Source organism: Callithrix jacchus, chromosome 4, assembly GCF_049354715.1.
Source record: "Callithrix jacchus isolate 240 chromosome 4, calJac240_pri, whole genome shotgun sequence".
Classification (NCBI taxonomy): Eukaryota; Metazoa; Chordata; class Mammalia; order Primates; family Cebidae; genus Callithrix; species Callithrix jacchus.
Genome location: NC_133505.1, coordinates 48824743 through 48846280, shown reverse-complemented (window position 1 = coordinate 48846280; position 21538 = coordinate 48824743). Strand labels below are relative to the sequence as shown.

General features: G+C 36.5%; 1 protein-coding gene across 2 annotated transcripts in view; it reads left to right on the top strand.

The window, feature by feature from the left end:
- LOC144582330 (uncharacterized) overlaps window positions 1–21538 on the top strand; it is a 43804-nt gene that overhangs the window by 9275 nt on the left and 12991 nt on the right. The gene's annotated exons all lie outside the window — the stretch shown is intronic.

Here is a 21538-nt window from a genome sequence, read left to right as displayed (position 1 = left end):
CCTCCCGGCAGGCCTCCTCCAATCAGAGGCCCTGCCACACCCGTGGGGGCACCCTGAGCCTTCCAGAAAGTCCTACAGCCTCTGATTGGTCCCAAACCGGCCTTCCTGGGCAGAGGTGGGGGCAGGGGACTCCAGGAGTCCACGCAGTATAGGGACATTGGGGCGGGGGAGGGGTGGCTTGGAGGAAAGTTACTGATCATGAGCACTGCCTGTTGGGGCTATGGGAGGTGGGGCCTTCCAGAATTTAGGTCAGCCATCCCCTGGCTTCTGAGGTAACAGGCCCAAAGGAGTTCCGGCTGTGCTGGTACTGCCTCCTGCTCTCTATTTACCAGGCCATTGAACCCTGGGTGTCTGTGATCCTGGAGTCTTTTCACTTTACCCCAGTGGAAGGCACCACCCAGAAGGTCCTTGTTTTGAGGCCTCACAAGAGTTAAGAGTAAGACTGCAGGCCGGGCACGGTGGCTCAAGCCTGTAATCCCAGCACTTTGGGAGGCCGAGGCGGGTGAATCATGAGGTCAAGAGATTGAGACCATCCTGGTCAACATGGTGAAACCCCGTCTCTACTCAAAATACAAAAAATTAGCTGGGCATGGTGGCACGTGCCTGTAATCCCAGCTACTCAGGAGGCTGAGGCAGGAGAATTGCCTGAACCCAAGAGGTGGAGGTTGCAGTGAGCCGAGATCGTGCCATTGCACTCCAGCCTGGGTAACAAGAGCGAAACTATGTCTCAAAAAAAAAAAAAAGAAGAATAGTAAGACTGCAAATCAGACCCCCCAATGCCAACCTCTGACCTATTTACACCAACCAAAGGCCTGGCACTAGAGAGAAATGCTTGAACAGACTCAGTCAGCTCTTGGGGACCCAGACCCCTAACTGGAGGGTTTGCTAAAACCCCTACTTTCCTTCCCCTGACTTATCTGCTGTGCCTAGAAGACCCAGGCTTTGCCTCCAAGCCTCAGCATCAAGGGTCCAGCCAATAGGAGGCTGCTGCTGAGCAGATGAGAATGTTCTTAGCCAATGAGAAGAATGTCTTAAAGGCCAATTGGGGGATGCCCATATATTCATATTTATTGGGCAAGTGTTTTAAAAGATCTTGTCCTGAAAAGTTCAAATGTGCCATTGTATTTGAGCCTCCCATATCCTTCTTAAAAAGTTTATATAAAATTAATATAGCATAGAATTCACAGTATTAAGTGTACAATTTAGTGGCTTTCAGTGCATTCATAAAATTGTGCAAGCATTATCACTAACTCTATTCCAGAATATTTTTATCACCCCCCAAACAAGCTCCATACACATTGATATGGTTTGGATCTGTGTCCCTGCCCAAATCTCACGTCAAATAATAATCTCCAGTGTTGGAGGTGGGACCTAGTGGGAGGTGATTGGATCATAGGGGCGGTTTCTCATGGTTTAATACCATCCTCCTTGATGCTGTCGTGGCAATAATGAATTCTCCTGAGATCTGGTTGTTTGAAAGTGTGTGGTAACTCCCTCCTCCCTTTCCTCCTCCTGCTCTGGCCACGTGAAATGCTTTCTCCCCTTTGCCTTCTACCATGACTGTAAGTGTCCTGAGGCCTCTCAGAAGCAGAAGCTTCTATGTATGCTTCCTGTATAGCCTGTGGAACTGTGAGCCAATTAAAGCTAGTTTTTTTTTTTTTTTTTTGAGTCAACATTTCATCCTGTTGCCCAGGCTGTTGTGCAGCAGAAACTTCTCTTTATAAATCACCCAGTCACAAGTATTTATTTATAGCAGTGCTAGAACAGACAGACATATTCATTAAGCAGCCACTCCTTGTTCTGCCCTCCCTTCAGCCTCTAATTGGCTTTCTGTTTCAATGGAGTTGCCTATTCTGGACATTTCATATAAATGGAATCATACAGTATTTAACCTTTCGTGTTTAGCTTCTTTCACTTTGCATAATGTTTTCAAGGTTCATGCATATCATAGCCTGTGTCAATACTTCACTGTTTTTAAGGCTTATATTCCATTGGGTGGATATACCATATATTGTGTGTCTAGTTGATGAACATTTGGATTCATCAAATGTTCACCATTTGAAAAGTGGATTGTTTCTACTTTTTGACTGTTAGGAATGATTCTGCTATGGATAGTGTGTACACATATTTTTGTTTGGACATGTTTCCAGTTCTGTTGGATATGTATCTAGGAGTGGCATTGCTAGATCATGTGGTAATCCTATATTTAGGTTTTTGAGGAACTGCCAAAATGCTTCCCACAGTGGCTGAACTATTTTATGTTCCTACCAGCAACATATAAGGGTTCTGATCTCTCCACATACTTGTCAACACTTATTTTCTTTTTGTTGTGATTGCTAAATTATAGCTATCCTAGTGGGGGTGAAGTGTTACCTCATTATGGTTTTAATTTGCATTTCTCTAATTACTAAAGATTCTAGATATCCTTTTATGTATTTATTGATTATATCTTCTTGGTATGTCTTTTAAGAGAAATATCTGGTCTAGTCCTTCAACGATTTAAAAAAATTTGGTTTGTGTTCTTTTTGTTGTTGAATTTTAAGAGTTCTTTATATATTCACAGTCCTAGACCTGGCTTTGTCTGTTTGTGATGCTGAAACAAAGTGCCATAGACTGGATGGCTTAGAAACAACAGAAATTTATTTCTCACAGTTTTGGAGACTGGGAAGTTAAAAATCAAGGTGCCAGCAGATTCAGTGTCTAGTGAAGGCCTACTTCCTTGTTCATATGTGGCCATCTTGCAGTGTTTCCTATATACTTTTTTTAAGCATATACTTAGGTTATGTGGTGGTCGGGACAAGGGAGTTCTCTCAGGTGTCTTTTATAAGAGTGTTAATCCCATTCATGAGAGCTCTGCCTCATGTGAATTTGGGGCAAGTATTTAGTTCATAGGAAGTTTCTCACAGGGTGTATGATTAGAAAATAATTTCCCTCAGTTTGTTGGTTGTTTTTTCCACTTTCTTGATAGTGTTTGATGCACAAAAGTTTTCAATTTTGACAAAGTTCAATTTATTACTTTTCCTTTTGTTGCTTGCTTTTGTTATCCTATCTAAGGATCTATTGCCAAATCCAAGATTATGAAGATTTGTTTTTTTTAAATAAGAGTTATAGTTTTAGCACTTATATTTTATCTTTATTATTTTTAACTAATTTTTGTACATGTTATGTGTAGATATCCAAATTGATTCTTTTACATGTGCGTATCCAGCTGTCTTCCAGCACAATTTGTTGAAAATAGTATACTTTCTCTACTGAATGGTCTTCAGATCTTTGGTGAAAATCAATTGACCATAAGTACATGAGTTTATTTCTGGACCCTAAATTTGATTCCATTGAGCCGTGTGTCTATGCTTGTATGTACCCATAAGTCAAGGTGGTAGTTTGTGTCTTCCTAGGAATTTGTCTATTTCATTTAGGTTATCTAAGTTGTTGGTATATAATTGTTCATATTATTTCTTTATAACTCCATTTATTTCTGTAAGGTCAATTGTAATGTCCTCTCTTTCATCACTGATTTTAGTAATTTGAGTCCTCTTTTTTTCTTGGTAAGTCTAAAGTTTTGATTTCATTAATTTTGTTGATTTTTTTAAAAGAACTAACTTTTGTGCTTGTTCATTTTCTCTATCGTTTTTCCCTTCTCGATGTCATTTATTTACACTGTACTCTTATTTCCTTTCTTATGTTTGCTTTGAATTTAGCTTGTTCTTTTTTCTAGTTCCTTATATAGTTAGGTTATTGCTTTGAGATATTTATTCTTTTGAATGGGGATGTTTGCAATGAAAACTCTCATCTCAATACTGCTTCCACCGTATCTCACGCATTTCGGCATACTTTGGTTTTGTTTTCATTTATATCAGAGAATTTTCAAGTATCTCTTATGGTTTATTGTTTGAGCCATTAGATTGGTGAAGAATTTGATTTCTACATATTTGTGAATGTTCCAAATTTCCTCCTACTATTGATTTCTAATTTTATTCCATTGTGATTGAAGAAGATACTTTTTATAATTTTATTTTTTATACTTACTAAGACTTGTTTTGTTGCCAAACTTATGATCTATACTGGACAATGTTCCATGTGGATTTGAGAAGAACATATGCTGTTCAATTGAGTGTTTTATAGATGTCTATTAGGTCCAGTTATTTTATGGTATTGTTCAAGTCTTCTATTTTATTTATCATCTCCTATCTAGTTATTCTAGCCATTATTAAAAGTGATACACTGAGATATCCAAGTATTATTGTTGAATTGTTTATTTCTCCCTTCAACTTAACAGTTGTTACTTCATATATTTGGGGCCTCTGTTGTTAGGTACATATAATGTACAGTTGTTATGCTTCTTTCTTGTAATTTTTAGGGGGACATTATATATTTTTGAATTAAGTCATTTTCATTCTTCTGTGTTTCGAGATACAGTGTTCATAGCCATACATTATCCTCTGATTACTGTTTTAAACATATCTTATAGATAGGATATTTATAGTGGTTTAATTATCTTTTTTTCAGAATCCTTTAATTCTTGTTTGTACTTTAATTATCACTCAATTGTTTAACAATACATTATTTTAAAGTTCAATTAGAAGGCCATCTTTTAAAATATTTTTTGACGTAAAAATCTTTTCTTAACAGTTTTAATGATATATAATTGGCATATAATAAACTTCGTATATTCAAGAAGTACAATTTGATGAACTCTGACATTTATAAAAAACCAATAAAATTATCATCACGATCAAGATAATGAACATACTAAAAAAAATCTCTTTTTGTCCCTTTGTAACCTAGCTGTCAACCTCGTTCTCCACAAGCAACCACTCACCTGCTTTGTCACTATGGGTTAGTTTGCCCTCCATAGAATTTAATATAAATGGAATCATATAGTATGTCCTCTATTTTTGGTATGACTTTTTCACTCAGCATAATGGCTTTGAGATTAAAACATTAGTTTTACTGTTAATTTCCTTTTATTGTTGAATAGAATGCTATCATATGGCTGTACAATAATTTGTTTATCTAGTTACCTGATGATGACATTTGTGTTGTTTCCAGTTTTTAGCTAATACAAATAAAGCTGCTAAAAACCTTGGAGGACATTGTGTGAACATATGCTTTTATTCTCTTGGATAAATATTTAGGAGTTGAGTGACTCTATCATATGATAAGTGTATGTTTAACTTTTTAGAAACTACCAACCAGGGGCAGTGGTGCACTATTGTAATCTCAGCTACTCAAGGGGCTGAAGAGGATCCCTCTTGAGCCTGGGAGTTTGAGGCCAGCTTGATTAACATAGCAAGATCCTGATCTCTTAAGAAAAAATAAGGAAAGAAACTATCAAACTGTTGTCCAAAGTGACTATACACTTTAATTCTCAAGAGCAATATGTGAGAGTTTCTAGTTCCTCCAGATCCTTACCAATATTTGACAAAGTTAATTTCTTAAATTTTAGTCATTCTAAAATGTGTGTGGTGATACCTCATTGTGACTTTAGTTTGCATTTTTCTAATAACTGAATGTTGAATATTTTTTCATCTGTTGATTGCTATCTGTAGAATTTCTCTGGTGAATTGTATATTCAAATCTTTAGCCTATTTTCTTATTGGTTTGTATTGTTTTTTACTTACTGAATTGTGAAGGTTTTTATAGATGTGTTAGATCCTTTGTTAGATATGTATTTTGCAAATATTTTCTCCTAGCCTTTAGCTTGCATTCTCATTCTCTTAAGAGAAAAAGAGTATTAATATATAATGATAAAAGAGTCAATCCACAAGGAAGATTATAACAATTATAAATATATGTGCACCCAACATAAGAGCACCTAAATATATTAAGCAAACATTAACAGAACTGAAGGGAAAAATAGATAGAAATACAATAATAGTAGGAGACTCCAACACCCCACTTTCAATAGTGGACACAACATCCAGAAAGAACATTAGTAAGGAAACAGAGAACTTGAATCACACTATAGACCAAATGGAGCTAACAGACATATACTGAATATTTCACCCAACAGCAGCATAAGGATCTCTCTTCAAAATAGATCATATATTAGGTTACAAAACAATTCTTAACTATTTTAATGGGGTTAAAATTATATCATGTATCTTTTCTGACCACAGTGGCATGAAACTAGAAATCAACAGCAGGAAGAAAACTGAAAAATTCATAAATGTGTAGAAATTAAATACATTTTTGAACAATCATTGAGTCAAAGAAAAAATTGAAAATCATAAAATACTTTGAGGAAAATGAAAATGAAAACAACATACAAAACTTAGAGATGCAGCAAAAGCAGTACTTAGAGGGAGTTTCATAGAAAGAAATATCTATCTACACTAAAACAGAAGAAAGAGCTCAAATAACCTAACAATATTCCTCAAGGAATCAGAGAAAGAACAACAAACTAAGCCCAAAGTTAACAGAAGGAAGGAAATAACAATGATTAGAGCAGAAATAAATGCAGAAAATATAAAAGCAATAGAAAAAAATCAACAAAACTAAGAGTTGTATTTTTCGAAAGATAAGCAAAATGTTTACAAGTGGACAAATCCTTAGACTAAGGAAAACAGATAAAAACTAAAATAAATAAAACTATAACTGAAGGAAGGGTCATTAGAACTTAATGGTTCTGGTGCCCCAGAAATTAAAAAGATTATAAGAGACTTCTGGGAACAATTATTTACCAACAAACTGAATAACCCAGAAGAAATGATACATTCCTAGAAACATACAGCCTACCAAGATTAAAGAAATTGAAAGCCTGCACAGACCTATAAGTAATATAGAGATTGAATTTGTAATCAAAAACCCCCCAACAAAGAAGAGCTCAAGACCAGATGACTTCACTGGTGAATTCTACCAAACGTTTAAAGAAAAACTAACACGAATCCTTCTCAAACTCCTTCAAGAAGTTGAAGAGGGGAGAATACTTCCAAACTCATTTGAAGATGCCAGCATTATCCTGATACTAAAACCAGTAAAAGAAACCACAAGAAAAGAAAACTACAGGCCAGTATCCAGTTCCCCTGATGGATATATACGTTAAAAAAAAATCCTCAATATACTATCAGCAAACCAAATCCAATAGCATATTATAAAAATCATGCATTATGATCAAGTGGTGTTTATCTTAAATAAACGGTGATTCAACATACAAAAATTAATGTGATATACCCATTAACAGAATAAAAGATAAAAATTACGTGATTGTCACAATACAGAAAAAGTGTTTGGCAAAGTTCAGCACTCTTTCATAATAAAAATTTTCAACAAACTAGAAATAGAAGGAAACTACATCACCATAATAGAGGTCATATATGAAAACTTCACAGCTAACACCATTCTCAATGGTGAAAAACTGAAAACTTTTCCTGTAAGATTAGGATCAAGGCAAAGATGCTCACTCTTGCCACTTCTATTCAACATAGTATTAGATTTGCTACCCAGAGCAATTAGGCAAGAAAAAGAAAGAAAAGAGTATACAATTTGGAAAGGAAGACATAAAATTATCCCTCATGTAGATGGCTTAATCTTATATATAGAAAACTCTAAAAACTCCATTAAAAAACTATTAGAACCGGCAGGGCGCGGTGGCCCACACCTGTAATCTCAGCACTTTGGGAAGCCGAACTAATAAATAGATACAGTAAAGTTGTAGAATACAAAAATAAGATACAAAAATCAGTTATGTTTCTACGTACCAACAACAAACTATCTGAAAAGGAAATTAGGAAAACAATCTCATGCACAATAGCAACAAAAAGAATCAAATACCTAGGAATGAATATAACCAAGGAGATGAAAGACTTGTATAAAAAATGGCTGATTTCAAAATATTTTACATTACAAAGTTACAACAATCAAAACAATATAATACCAGCATAAAAACAGACATATAGACCAATAATACAAAATAGAGAGCCCACAAATATGTCTGCTCATAAATGCTCAACTGATCACCCACAAAGGTGCCAAAAATATATAATGGGTGAGAGAATCACTTCAAGAAATGATGATGGAAAACTTGATACCCACATGCAAAGGAATAAAACTGAACCCTTATCTTACACCACACACAAAAGCTAACATTGATTAAAGATTTAATTGTAAAACTGAAGTTGTAAAACCCCTACAAAAAAGCATAGAAGAAAAGCTTCATGACTTAGTCTTGGCAATGATTTTATGAATATGACAGAAACGCATAGGCAATAAAAACAAAAATAAGCAAGTGGGACTACATTAGACTCAAAAGCTTCTGCACAGGAAGCCGTCAACAAAGTGAAAAAACAAACTACAAAATAGAAGAAAATATTTGCAAGCTTTGTATTTGATCAGGGGTTAATCTCCAAAATGTGTAAGGAATTGCTACAACTCAATAGGAAAAAAGCAAACTAAGAAACTAAGATAGTTAGGTTATTAAACATCAGTGTTCAACATCAATAAATATCAAGGAAATGTAAGTCAAAAACACAATGAGCTAACACCCCACACCTCTCAGGATGGCTATGATCAGAAAAACCAAAGTGTTGAAGAGGTTGTGGAAAAACTGAAATCCTTGCACGTTGTTAGTGAGAATGCAAAATGGTGCAGCCGCTATGGAAAACAGTATAGAAGATCCTCAAAAAATTAAAAATACGACTATCTTTTGATCTAGCTATCCCACATCTGGGTATTTATCCAAGAGAATTGAAATCAGGATCTTAAAGAGGTATTAGCACTCCTCTGCTCATTACAGTATTATTCACAAAAGCCAACATGTGGAGGCAACCTAAATGTCCATAGACAGATGAATAAAGAAAACATGGTATATACATATAATGGAATACTATTCAGCCTTGAAAAGGAAGGAAATTATGTAATATGTGACAACATAGATGAATCTTGAGGACATCACACTAAGTGAAATAAACCAGTAATATGATTTGGCTGTGTCCCCACCCAAATATCATCTTGAATTGTAAGCCCCATAATCCCCACATGTCTAGCTAGGGAGAGACCTAGTGGGAGGTGATTAAATCCAGGGGGCAGTTTCCCCCATACTGTTCTCGTGAGAGCAAGTGAGTTCTCACGAGATCTGGTGGCTCTAAGGCAGTTTTCCCTGCTATTGCTCACATTTCTCTCACCTGCCATCATGTGAAGAAGATCCTTGTTTCCCTTTCACTTTCTGCCATGATTGTAAGTTTCTTGAGGCCTCTCCATCCATGTGGAACTGTGATCAATTAAACTTATTTCGTGTATAAATTACCCAGTCTCAGGTATTTATAGTACTGTGAAAATGGACTAATACAGCCAGTCCCAGAAAGACTGCATGATTCCACTTAAATGAGCTCTCTGGTGGTTGCCAAAGAATACAGGAGAAGGAAATGAAGAGTTACTAACACCAGGAATAAAGTTTCAGTCAAACCAGATAAATAAGCTATAGAGATCTGCTGTATTATTTTTCCTATAATCAGCCATAACATGTTGTACGCTTAAAATTTTGTTAAGAGTATAAATCTCGTGTTAAGTGTTCTTACCACAATAAAATAAAATAGTTTGATCAAGGTTGCAAAATGTATGTTTGTTCAGATTTACAGGTTTAAAAAAGGTGTTCAAATAATGATAATTAATATATAGGAAAAAGAATATATTTTGAAGAAAAGATTTAATTTTGTTGAATCCTTATTTACCAATTTGTTCTTTTATATGATCATGATTTTGGTATCATCCCTGGTCTTCACAGTTGCAAATGTTTTTTCTTAAGAAGTTTTATGCTTTCAGACCATTTAGATCGTTTAGATCTGTTATACATATTGATATTTTATGTATATATATAAAATCTATATGTATTTATATAAATATATATAATGTGTATATATATATAATTTATATATATATATATAATAGTCACCCAGGCTGGAATGCAGTGGCACAATCTTCACTTATTGCAACCTACACCTCCCAGATTAAAGTGATTTTCTTGCCTTAGCCTCCTGAGTAGCTGGGACTACAGGCATGCACCACCATGCCCAGTTAATTTTTGTATTTTTTAGTAGAGACCAGGTTTCACCATGTTGGCCAGGCTGGTTTTAAACTCTTGGCCTCAATTATCTGCCCACTTCAGCCTCCCAAAGTGCCAGGATTACAGATGTGAGCCACCATTTCTGGCTAGATCTGAAATATATTTTAATTTTTGTATATGGTACAAGGTATGGATGGAATATTTTTGCACATTGTGATGGAAAAGCTGGATATCCACATGCAAAAGAATGAGGTTGGATCCTTATGATCATGAATAGGTGTATTTCTGGGCTCTATTTTGTTTCATTGGTCTATATGTCAGTTTTATGATAGTATCATATTTTGTAATTTATTACAAAACCATTTGTTGAAACCTCTATCTCTCCTCCACTGAATTATCATTGAACCTTTGTTAAAAGCCAATTGTCCATATATGTGAGGGCCTATTTCTAGACTCTTTTATCTGTTCCATTGATTTATTTGCCCATTTTTGTGCTGATTTCACTGTCTCGATTACTCTAGATGGTTAGGCTTTGTGTCCCCACCCAAATCTCATCTTGAATTGTAATCCCCATAAATCTCCATGTGTCAAGGGAGGGACCAGATGGAGGTGATTGAATCATGGAGGCAGGTTCCCCTATGCTCTTCTCATGACAGTGAGTTCTCATGAGATCTAATGGTTTAATTAGGGCATTTTCCCCCTTCCCTGGGCATTTCTCCTTCCTGCTGTGCTGTGAAAAAGGTGCCTTTCTTCCCCTTCTGCCATGATTGCAAGTTTCCTGAGGCCTTCCCAGTTATGTGGAAATGTGAGTCAATTAAACCTCTTTTCTTTATAAATTACCCAGTCTTGGGTATTTTCTTACAGCAATGTGAGAACAGACTAATACCCTAACTTTATATTAATTATTAAAATCAAGTAACATGAATCCTCCAACTTTGTTCTGCTTTTTGAAAGTTGTTTTGATTGTTCTCAGTCCTTCAATTTCCATATAGAATTTAAGGTTAGCTTGTCATTAAAAAATAAAAAACAAAATAAAATGCCTGCTGAAATTTTGATTGGGGTTGCATTAAATCTAATTATAAATTTGGGAATTTACAGCTAAACAATATTGAGCCTTCTTAATTATAAATATGGTCTATTTATGTCTATTTTAAGTTATCTCATCAACAATTTATAGGTTTCTATGTTCAGGTCTTTCATATCTTTTGTCAGATTTATTTGTAAATAGTTCATATTTCTGATATGGTTACAAATGGCATTTTAGAAATTTCAATTTCCTACCATTTGTTACTAATATACAGAAATACAATTGATTTTTGCATACTGACCTTGTATTACACAACATTGCTAAAATCATCTGTTATTTCTAGTAATTCTTATAGTGAATCCCATAGGAATCCGTTCTATTCCATAGGATTTTCTACATAGACCGTCATGTTTTCTGTGAATAAAGACAGTTTTGCTTCTTCCTTTCAAACTTGGATGCTTTATATTTTATTTCCTAGCATTATGGCTCTAGCTACAACTTGCAGTAAATATTGTATAGAAATTGTAAGAGCAGATCTCCTTACTTGTTCCTGTTCTTGGGGGAAAGCATTTAGTCTTTTGCTATTAAATATGATATTATTTGTAGGTTTTGAAAGGACACCGTGAGATTAAAGAAGTTCCTTGCATTCCTAGTTTCCTGTGAGGTTTTATTGGAAATGGATATTCAATTTTTAAAATACTGTTCTGTGTCTGCAAAGATGTTCACATGCTTTTTATTTTGTTTGTTTTTAATATGGTAAACTTTACTGATTTTTTTTTTTTTTAATGTTGAACCAACCTTGAATTCCTGGGATAAATCCCACTTGTTTTAACGTATTATTCTGTTAATATTTTGTTGTATTGATTTGCTAAAGTTTTGTTAAGAATATTTATATCTATATTTATGAGAGATATTGGTCTTTAGTTTTCTTTGCTTGTAATATCTTTATCTGGTTTTGATATGAAGATAATGGTTATCTTATCAAATGATTTTGCAAGTACTCCCTTCTCTTATCATCTGGAAGAGTTGGTGTTGCATTGGTATTATGTCTTTCTTAAATGTTTGATAGAATTCAACAGTAAAGTTGCCTGGGTCTGAAGTTTTCCTTTTTTGAAGGTTTATGATTACAAGTTAAATTTCTTTTGTAGACATAGGACTGTTCAGGTTTCTTCTTACTTAAAGTTTGGGAGTTTATGTCTTTTAATGAATTTACTCATTTCATCTAAGTTGTTACATTTATTATAAAATTGTTCAAAAATATTTTCTTCTTATCCTTTTAATGTCTGTAGAATCTATAATGATATCACCTCTCTTAGTTTTGGTATTGGAATTTGGGTTTTCTCTAGTTATTTTCTGATAGTGCTTTATTAATTTGAGACTATTATTCATTTTTTATTAGGTATCTAGTGCTATAAATTTCCCCCTAAGTAATATCATATCAGCATCCCACAAATTTTGATAATTTTTGTTCTGATTTTTATTCAGTTCAAAATACTTTATAATTTTCCTTTAAAGTTCTCTTTCGACTCCTGGCTTATTTAGAAGTATGTTATTTGGTTTACAAATATATGGAAATTTCAATGATCTTTTTGTTACTGATTTCTACATTAATTCCATTGTCTTGTAAACTAATGTAAAATCACAAAGTAAATAACATAGTTTGCATGATGTGAATTATCTTAAATGTACTAGAACTTGTTTTGGCTCAGAATATCTTGGTTTCACTTGAAAAGAATGCATATTCTCTTGTTTTTTGGATGCAGTGTTCTATAAATATCAATTAGTTCAACTTGGTTGATTATGCTGTTCAAATCCTCTATATTTTTACTGACTTTCTATTTGTTGTATCAGTTATTGAGAGAAGGATATTAAGATTTTCAGCTATAATTGTGGATTTGTCTATCCAGTTTTTGCTTTATGTATTTGAAACTGTTTTTAGGCACATGGACATTTAGAATTTTATGTCTTTCCAACTGATTAGTTATCATTTATCGTTTGAAACTTTCTGCTTTCTTTATCCTTGATAATATTCTTTGTTCTGAAATCTTCTTTGTTTGATGTCAACAAACCACTCCAGCTTTTAAAGAATTAGTTTTAGCATGGTATGTCTTTTCCTATTTCTTTGTCTTATTTGTGTCTTTATATTTAAAGTGAGTTTTATGTAAGCAGCACCAGTGAGGCTTGCTTTTTTCATCAACTTGAATAATCTCTGCCTTTTTATTGGGGTGTTTAGATGCATGCAGTGTGGCCACATGCATTTATATGCAATGTGACTATTGATATGATTAGGTTTAAGTATATTGCCTTACAATCTGTTTTCTATTTGTCCCATATGTTCTTTATTTCCAATTTCCTCTTTTTTTGTTTTCTTTTGAATTCATTGAGGGTTTTTTGTTGTTGTTGTAAACTCCATTTTCTTTTCTTTGTTGGCTTATGATCTATAATACTTTGTTTTGCTATTTCAGTGGTTGCTTTAGGGTTTGCAGTATACTTCAACTTATCACAATATACCTTCAAGTAAGTTTATACTACTTTATACATAGTATAAGAACCTTTTAATAGTGTATTTCATTTATGTCCCTCTGGCCTTTATACTATCCCTGTCATATATTTTGCTTTTACGTATATCATAAATTGTACACTACAGTTATTTTTATTCTAAAGGCAATTATCTTTTAAAGAGATTTAAATAATAAGAAAATCCTATACAGATGGTCTCTGACTTAATGATGGTTCAACTTACGATTTTTGGATTTTATGATGGTGCACAAGCTATATGCATTCAGTAGACAGCTCTGCTCTCCTATGTTGCTGAGCAGCAGTAGCAAGCCACAGCTCCCAGTCAGCCACACAGGGCACATAAAGAACCAATACACCTATAGTGTGCTGTGTTGCCAGATGATTTTACCCAACTGTAGGCTAATATTAAGTGTTCTGAGCATGTTTAAGGTAGGCTAGGCTAAGCTACTATTATGTTCAATAGATTAGGTGTATGAAATGCATTTTTGACTTAAGATATTCTCAACTTACGATAGGTTTATGTGGACACACTGCATTGTATGTCAAGGAACATCTCTGTATTTATCCACCTGGCTACCATTTCCTGTCCTTTCATTTCTTTGGGTAGATCCGTATTTCAGTCTGCTATTATTTTTCACTCTGCCTGAAAGACCTTCTTTAACATATCTTGTAGTATGACTCTGCTGGCATGAATGCTTTCAGCTTTTGCATGTCTAAAGAATTCTTTATTTGCTTTCATTTTTGAATTCTACATTGACAGTTTACTTCTTTTAGTATCTTAAAGATGGTGCTACACTGTCTTCTTGCTCTCATTGTTTCTGTCTAGAAACTGCTATCAGATGATATCTTCGTTGTTCTTTATGTAATTTGTCTTTTTCTCTGTTGCTTTTAAGGTTTTCTCTTTATCACTAGTTTTGAGTAATTTTAATATGACTTGGTTTAGCATAGTTTTTATTGTGCTTCTTGTGTTTGGGGCTTTTGAGCTTCTTGGGTCTATGGGTTAATCGTTTTTATCAAATTCTTGTTGTTTTAGGCCATTATGTTTCTTCAGAAATTCTTTTTTTGTCTCTTTTCTTGTCTTTTCTTTGGGGACTCCCATTACAGGTATGATAGGCAGCACGAAATTGTCCTATAGCTCATTTCATTTTTTATGATTTCAGACATTAGAGATATTCTCTGTGTTTTATTTTAGATTTATTCTGTTGCTATCTTCAAGTTCAGTCATCTTTTTTTTCTCTAATGTCTAATCTGCCATTAATCCTATTTAATGTTTTTTTCATGTAAAACATAGTTTTCAGCTGTAGATGTTCAATGTATAACTTTTAGACATCATGTATGTCTCCATACCAACTTTTCTGAACATGTGAATTACAATCATAACTGTTTCAATGTCCTTGCCTGCTAATTATAACACTTGTGTACTATTCTGGTTGGTTTTAATTGATTGATTTTTCTCCTTATTATAGGTTGTATTTTCCTGCCTCTTGGCATGCTTGGCAATTTTTTATTGGATGCCAGACATTATGAATTTTAATTTATTGGGTGTTAGATATTTATATATTCCCTATAAATACTCTTGAGCTTTGTTTTGGAATGCTGTTAAGTTACTTGGAGACAGTTAGTCCTTTCATGTCCTGCTTTTAAGATTAGTTAGGTGGAAGGATAGCAGCATTTAGTCTAGAGCATTCTGAGGTAAGATCCTCGTGAGTACTTGAGACAATTCTGCATGAATTATGAGATTTTCCAGCTCAGCTACTCGGAACAGACATGATTCTTGGCCCTGTAAAAGTACCTGGCAGTGTTTCCTCTAATCCTTTCGGGTAAGTCTTTATATGGCTCTAGGTAGTTTCTCACATGTATGTACTCATCAGCATTCCACCGAATACTTGACGGAGACCCTCTGCCACTCTCGTCTCTCTGGTACTCTGTCCTATGAACTCTGGACATCCTAATCTTCTCAGATGTCCAGTTTCTCAAGTCTGTGAGTCTACCTGGGCTTCCTTTTCCTGCACTGAGGCCTGGAAATCCACTCAAGGGACTCAGCTGGTGAAATTGTAGAACTATCTCATTTGTTTTCCAGTTCTTCAGGATCACTGTCTTTCATGGTTTGATGTCCAGTATCTTAAAAATCATTGTTTTAAATGTTTCATTCAGAGGCTTTTGTTGTTTTAAGTTGAAGAGTGAAGTTAGTCTCTTTTCCTTTATCTTTGGAAGAGCATTTTTAAATTTTGCCTTTGATTTCTATCACTTCATTGTGATTAGATAATTATAATATTCTTACTGTGGAACTTACTTACATTTCCTTTGAGAAGGGAAAATATTCTTCATTAAAGGGTATAACATTTGATACGTATTTAGGAAATCTAATTTATCATTGATATTGGTTAAGTCTTCTCTATCCATGTTTATTTTGCTCACATGACTTCTCTTGTCCTGTAATATGTAAAACTGTCTCATCATTATTGTTTCTATGTATTCTGGCATTGCTGTAACTTTTATTTTTATTTTACATATAGGGGGGTTTTGTATGTTCTCTTACATAGATATTATTTAATAAAATATGTTTTATTGTAGATTGTTGGTTTTTGCATTATAATGCCATTGTTTGTCTTGTTTAATGCTCTGTGTTCTAAATTTTGCATTGGGTAATATTAGAGTAGCTACTTCTGCTTTAGAGTTATTCCCATTTAGCTAGCATGATGTTGCCCATCTTCTTTTTTACATTCTCTTGTTCATTAAAATTAAAGACTTTGGATCACTTGGTTTTAAATGTTTCTCCTATATATGGAATATGCCACAGACTATTGCTTTGTAAGTTATTTTGAAAATCGATTTCTTTTTCTAGGCAACTTAAGCTCATTCACATATACTGATATGACTATTATATTAGGTGTCAACCCCTTATGTCAATTTATCCTATTATTTTTCTATCTATTGTTATGTTTAGTGTGTTTCTTTCTCTATATATGTCTTCCTTGCTCTTTTCAAAAGATTTCCCTTGAGATTTAAAAAAATGTACATCTTTGCTCTAGTAGTTACCCTTGCATTGGTGACTTTTAAAATATCTTTATTCATCTTTTTTCTTACTTAACCTTTTACTATGTGGATTGTTCATTCTAAATGGTATAATTTGACACCTGCCTGTTTTCTATGCAACAATGATCTTTTTCTACTTTCTGTCTTTATTCTCAGCTCAAGTTTTAAGTTGTGTTCTTTCTACATTGTTAGAACATACAACACTTACAAATTATTTGCCATCCTTGTCCCGGATTCTTGCTTAAATCTTAGATCTACAGTAAATACACCACATGCTCACATCATTCTTTTGCCAATGTTTGCCTCTAGCAGATTATCCATGAAGGGCTCGTGTATACAAAGTTCTCGCATTCCTTGAATATGTCATTTGTTTCTCTATAGTCTTAATAACTGACTGATGGTTTTGCTGCATATAAAGCCCATGGCTCACAGTTCATTTTCTTTTCTTTGATTACTTGAAAATAATGTTCCACTCTTGCCTTGCTTTGCAGGTTTTTCTTGAATACTGTAAAGCTGATATGATTTTCATGCCTTCCTAGGTATTATTGTTGTTGTGTCTGGAGGCCAGAAGTCTTGTTCTGTTCTTTTTTTTTAATCTTTAATAGTCTAATAGTTTTATAGGCTATTTCTCAAAATTAATCATTCTCAGTCAATTTTCCCAGGCATGTTGGCCCTTTCATAAATTTAGGTTTTCTCTTATTTCTATAAAGAGTGTTTGGATTTTATTTAAAAATATCAACTCTATTCCATGGTGCCTTCCACCTGTTAGAGACATCCATTTCTTAAACATGTATAAAGGAATGGGATGTAGTGGGACAGCAGAGAAATTGCTTTTAAATAGGAATGTGGATAGTTCATTTACCGTAATGGGCAGTAAAACAGAGTGTGGGTGTGGATGCTTACAGGGTCGGGAAGACATGGAGGTGATGTCTAAGGAAGGGCTGTTCTAATTGCTGTGGTTTCCTTAATGGTCAGGAAACACGTACTAAGGTAACTCTCCAATATCCCACCTAAAAAACAGGATGGAGAGGAGTGCATTTGCCAAATTTAGATTCATGGCCCGAATGTGAATCACATATCAAAATTCTTGAATGGTATTCTAGAAGGAGCTCAGAGGGCAATCAGTTTCTGGTCTTTCTACTTAGTAGAACCCAGAGCCACTTCCTTCTGGGATCTCTGTGTCCAGAGGAACTGAAAACGGCATTAATGGGGAACATCAACTATGGAAGAGTTCATTCTTAGGGATAACCTCGGAGAAATCTGGAGGACTAACCTGTGTGAGGTGGTGGAGACCTGCTTTTTATTGCCTTAGGGCCAGTGAGAGAAAGACACAGGGACATGGATTTTGAGTGAGCATAGGAAGGAATGTTAGAGGACCGCAAAAGGCTGCTGTATGAGGTAGTGAAGTCTCTCTCCCAGGGAGTCTTCATTCTTCATTAAGTGGCTGGATATTGTGATGTCAGGGGTGTTGGGTAGGAGATTCCTGGGTCACCACGGATTATCAGATGCTCTCTGTGGCAAGGTCAAGTTGACCACTTACCTTATCTCACATGCAAGCTTACTCTGTCAACAAATCTTGTCCATTCTACCTTTGACATATATTCAGAACCCAAGTCTTTCTAACTTCCTCTACCTCAATCACCCTGGATCAATACACAATTTTCTCTCTCTTAAATTACTTTAATAGCCTTTTAGATGACTTCTCTGCTTCCTTCTTTGTCCCACTCCCCTATCCCAATCTATTTTCAATAACAATCTGATGGATCCTGTTGAATTATAAGTTAGATAATACTGCTCTGCAGCAAGCTCCACAGTGATGCCCCATCCCTCTCAGAGCAAAAGCCTAAGTCCTAATCACATCCTACATGGTCCATGGGACCTGCTCCCTCTCCTGCCCCTGCCCATCTCCGACTTCGTCCTCAACTGCATTACTTGCCACCTGCAGTCCTGCTCACACCTGCCAGGCACACACTCTCTCTCATCTCTTAAAGGGTGGTGGCAATTTCCATTCTAAGAATGCCTCAGGTATTTGGAGAGGTCGCCTTTTGTCTGTCTTCTCTTCATATATCATTACTTATTCAAAGAGGTCCTGCCTGTCCACCTTTATCAAAAAGCATTCCCATCCTTTTACCTTCCTGAATTGTTCACAATGGCACTTATGGCCCACATATTATATATGACATTACTTGTTTACAGCGTGACTGCCTTGCCTGACAGTAGTTTTGTCTGCTTTTTCATTACTGTATAGTCAGTGTCTGGAAGGGGCCTAGCGTAGAATCAGTGCTCAAGAAATATTTGTTACATGAATGAATAAGTGAATAGGTGTGATTATGTTTTTATAGGGATATGGGACAATGTGACAGTAAGCCAGGGCTTGACTCCTTCCTTCAGGAGGAAGGAGAAGGACTCGATAGGGCTTTGCCATTTTACTGTGTTCTGTTCCAGGTAAGATGAAGTAAACGCATGGTGGCCTCTCTCTCCCACTGAGGATGCAACCTCGATAGAGTGCAGAGTGCAGCTATTTGAATGATCCGAACAGGAAATAGCAGCAGGTGGATTGAGTGAAAACAACTAGGATCCCCAGTACCACAAAACTGGTGGTGAGTTGTGCACAGTTCTTCCTCTGGAACCTCTTGAGCAGAACTCAGCACCTCCCGAAACCCAGGAGTGAGCAGTATGGTGTAGATGGAGAGATGTAGGAAAAAACCTCTGGTTCTGGCTCAAGCAGTGGACAAGGGGACTCCTAAAACTCAGACCTAGGGGACCCCTGATGGTTTTCTTTACCTTCTCTCCATTCTCATGTTCCAGCCAGAGAATCCCAGAGAGGAGTAGCAGTGGTAGTAAATGTGGCTATCAATGAAAAAGGGCAGGAACTAGGACTCTGAGGAGGGGAAGTCTACATTCTGGCCTCAGGGTGGTTTTTCTTCCTGCCTGGTGTAGTATACCACCGGTGGGCGCCTCAGGACTCCTGATAACCTAGCTCTTACCTGTCGCCTTTTTAGCCCAGGATCAGTAGGTGTGGGGGTGCACACGTTCTTGAGGACACAGCAGCTGTTGCATCAGGAAGCCTGGCTCCAGACCCCTCTGTAAATATCCCATGGCTGGGCCCTGCTCATCACCCCACCCAGGCCTCCTCAAATGAGGAGCTAAAGCTGGCCCATGGGGCCAAAGTGCAGGGAGTAGGGATAATGAGCCACTGGCCTTCTAAAACCTGTCATGGTCCCTGAGTCAGCCATGACATAGGCAGTGGGGGAGGGTGGGGCTGGGACAGAGCTGGATCTCAAAGGAGTTGGGGTCATTCAGCCTAGGGGAGGGGAGCAGAGAAGATGCTCTGAGATGTGGCTTTACCAAATGTTTCAAGGACACGGATGGACCAAGCAATAGCACCTGTGATGAGAGATTGAAGCCCAGGGGTTGGGGGTCCCACTAACCTTACTTGACTCTTCTAAGGCTCCACAAAAAGGAAGGCTCTTAGCAGTGCAGAAGGGGCTTTACAGGTAGGGAAGGGAGGAACGTGTTTCTTTACACAGCTTCTGCTAAGCACCTCATATGTGCTATGATAACTAATCCTCACTAAGCCCATGACACAAAGACTCATGTTTTAGATGAACAAGCTAAGATATGAAAAGGTTAAACAAGACATTCAAGGTCACGGTCCTAGTAAGGGACAGGGCTGAGTAAGTCTTCAGTAAATATATATGCCTAACCCAGTATGAAACCCAGCAGAGTCCTTCATTTCTCAAGTCATGGGTCCTAACACATGGGCCATGAACTTTAGAAGACAGAGCCCAGCAGCAACATGAGGGAGGTGAAGAAATCAAAACAACTCCCATTTAGTAACTTGCTGAATGCTAGGCACTCCCCATGGTGTGAGAAATGAAAGGACATGGCCCCATGACTTTGAGGTCTTTACAAGCCTCCCTGAAGAACCAGCTTCTCGAGCTGACAGACAGGCATGTTTCCACAATTTTACCAGGTACCTGTGACCCTGAGGAACATACCACCTGGGCAAGGATGGACTGGCCAGGAAGTCACTCAGTCCAAGAAGAATTCATGGGTGCTCTTAGTGGTTCTCAGACCTGTGTGTCTCAGTTAGTAAAATGCAACTAATGCCTTGAAGGGGAAGAAATTAGCTTTCAGTCCAGTTAAGGACTGTTGTTGAGGGCTAAAAAGGCCTGAGGGAACAAACTCCTTTGGAGTTGGGGGATGTGGTTGTGTGAGCTTGTTAGGGACGGTAAACAGAGGAGGCTATAGGGTCATGGCCTGAGGAGAACAATGTCCCTCAGCAGCCTAGACAGAGGGAAGCTGCTCATCTCTTCATGAGTGAGGGAAGTAGGCTTTTATTCCATGCCCTTGGTTCCTTAATTTGTAAAATGGCAATGGAGAAAGATCTAGCTCAGAGGGTTGTATATTTATAAACTGTGAAGTACTAAAGTAATTAAATGCATAACACATAGACTTGGAGAAGTGGAAGTGCTAACGGTCTCCATTATATTAGTTATATGCATCACTGAGCACATTGTAATCAATTGCACATATTAATGATAACACTGGGCATATTGGGTTCTCGAATCACTGAACTGGCTCAGCAGGTATTTCAGAGGCCATGCAGCCTGGTCGTCCTTAACTGATATTAGAGTTCTCTGTAAGATATTCGTGCTAAGGAGTACTAATATTTTCCTCGGTGATACTGGGCTTGTTGAATGTCAGAGTTCATCCAGTGCCTGGGAGAGTGGGTAATCCTGCCTGTCCCCCAGGAGGCCTCCCCAGGTTGACCAGATCCACTTTTGTCCTCTTAGATCCCTGAGCACAGACAGATTTGGCATCCAGAATGGGCTATGGTCAACATCTGAATGGAAAAGCCAGCTATGGGTCAGGGCTTAGACTGGAGAAAATTTCTAAGGGGGTGGGGCCAGCTGCTTACTTCCCCCAGGCCTGCCAGGAAATTGAGCCTC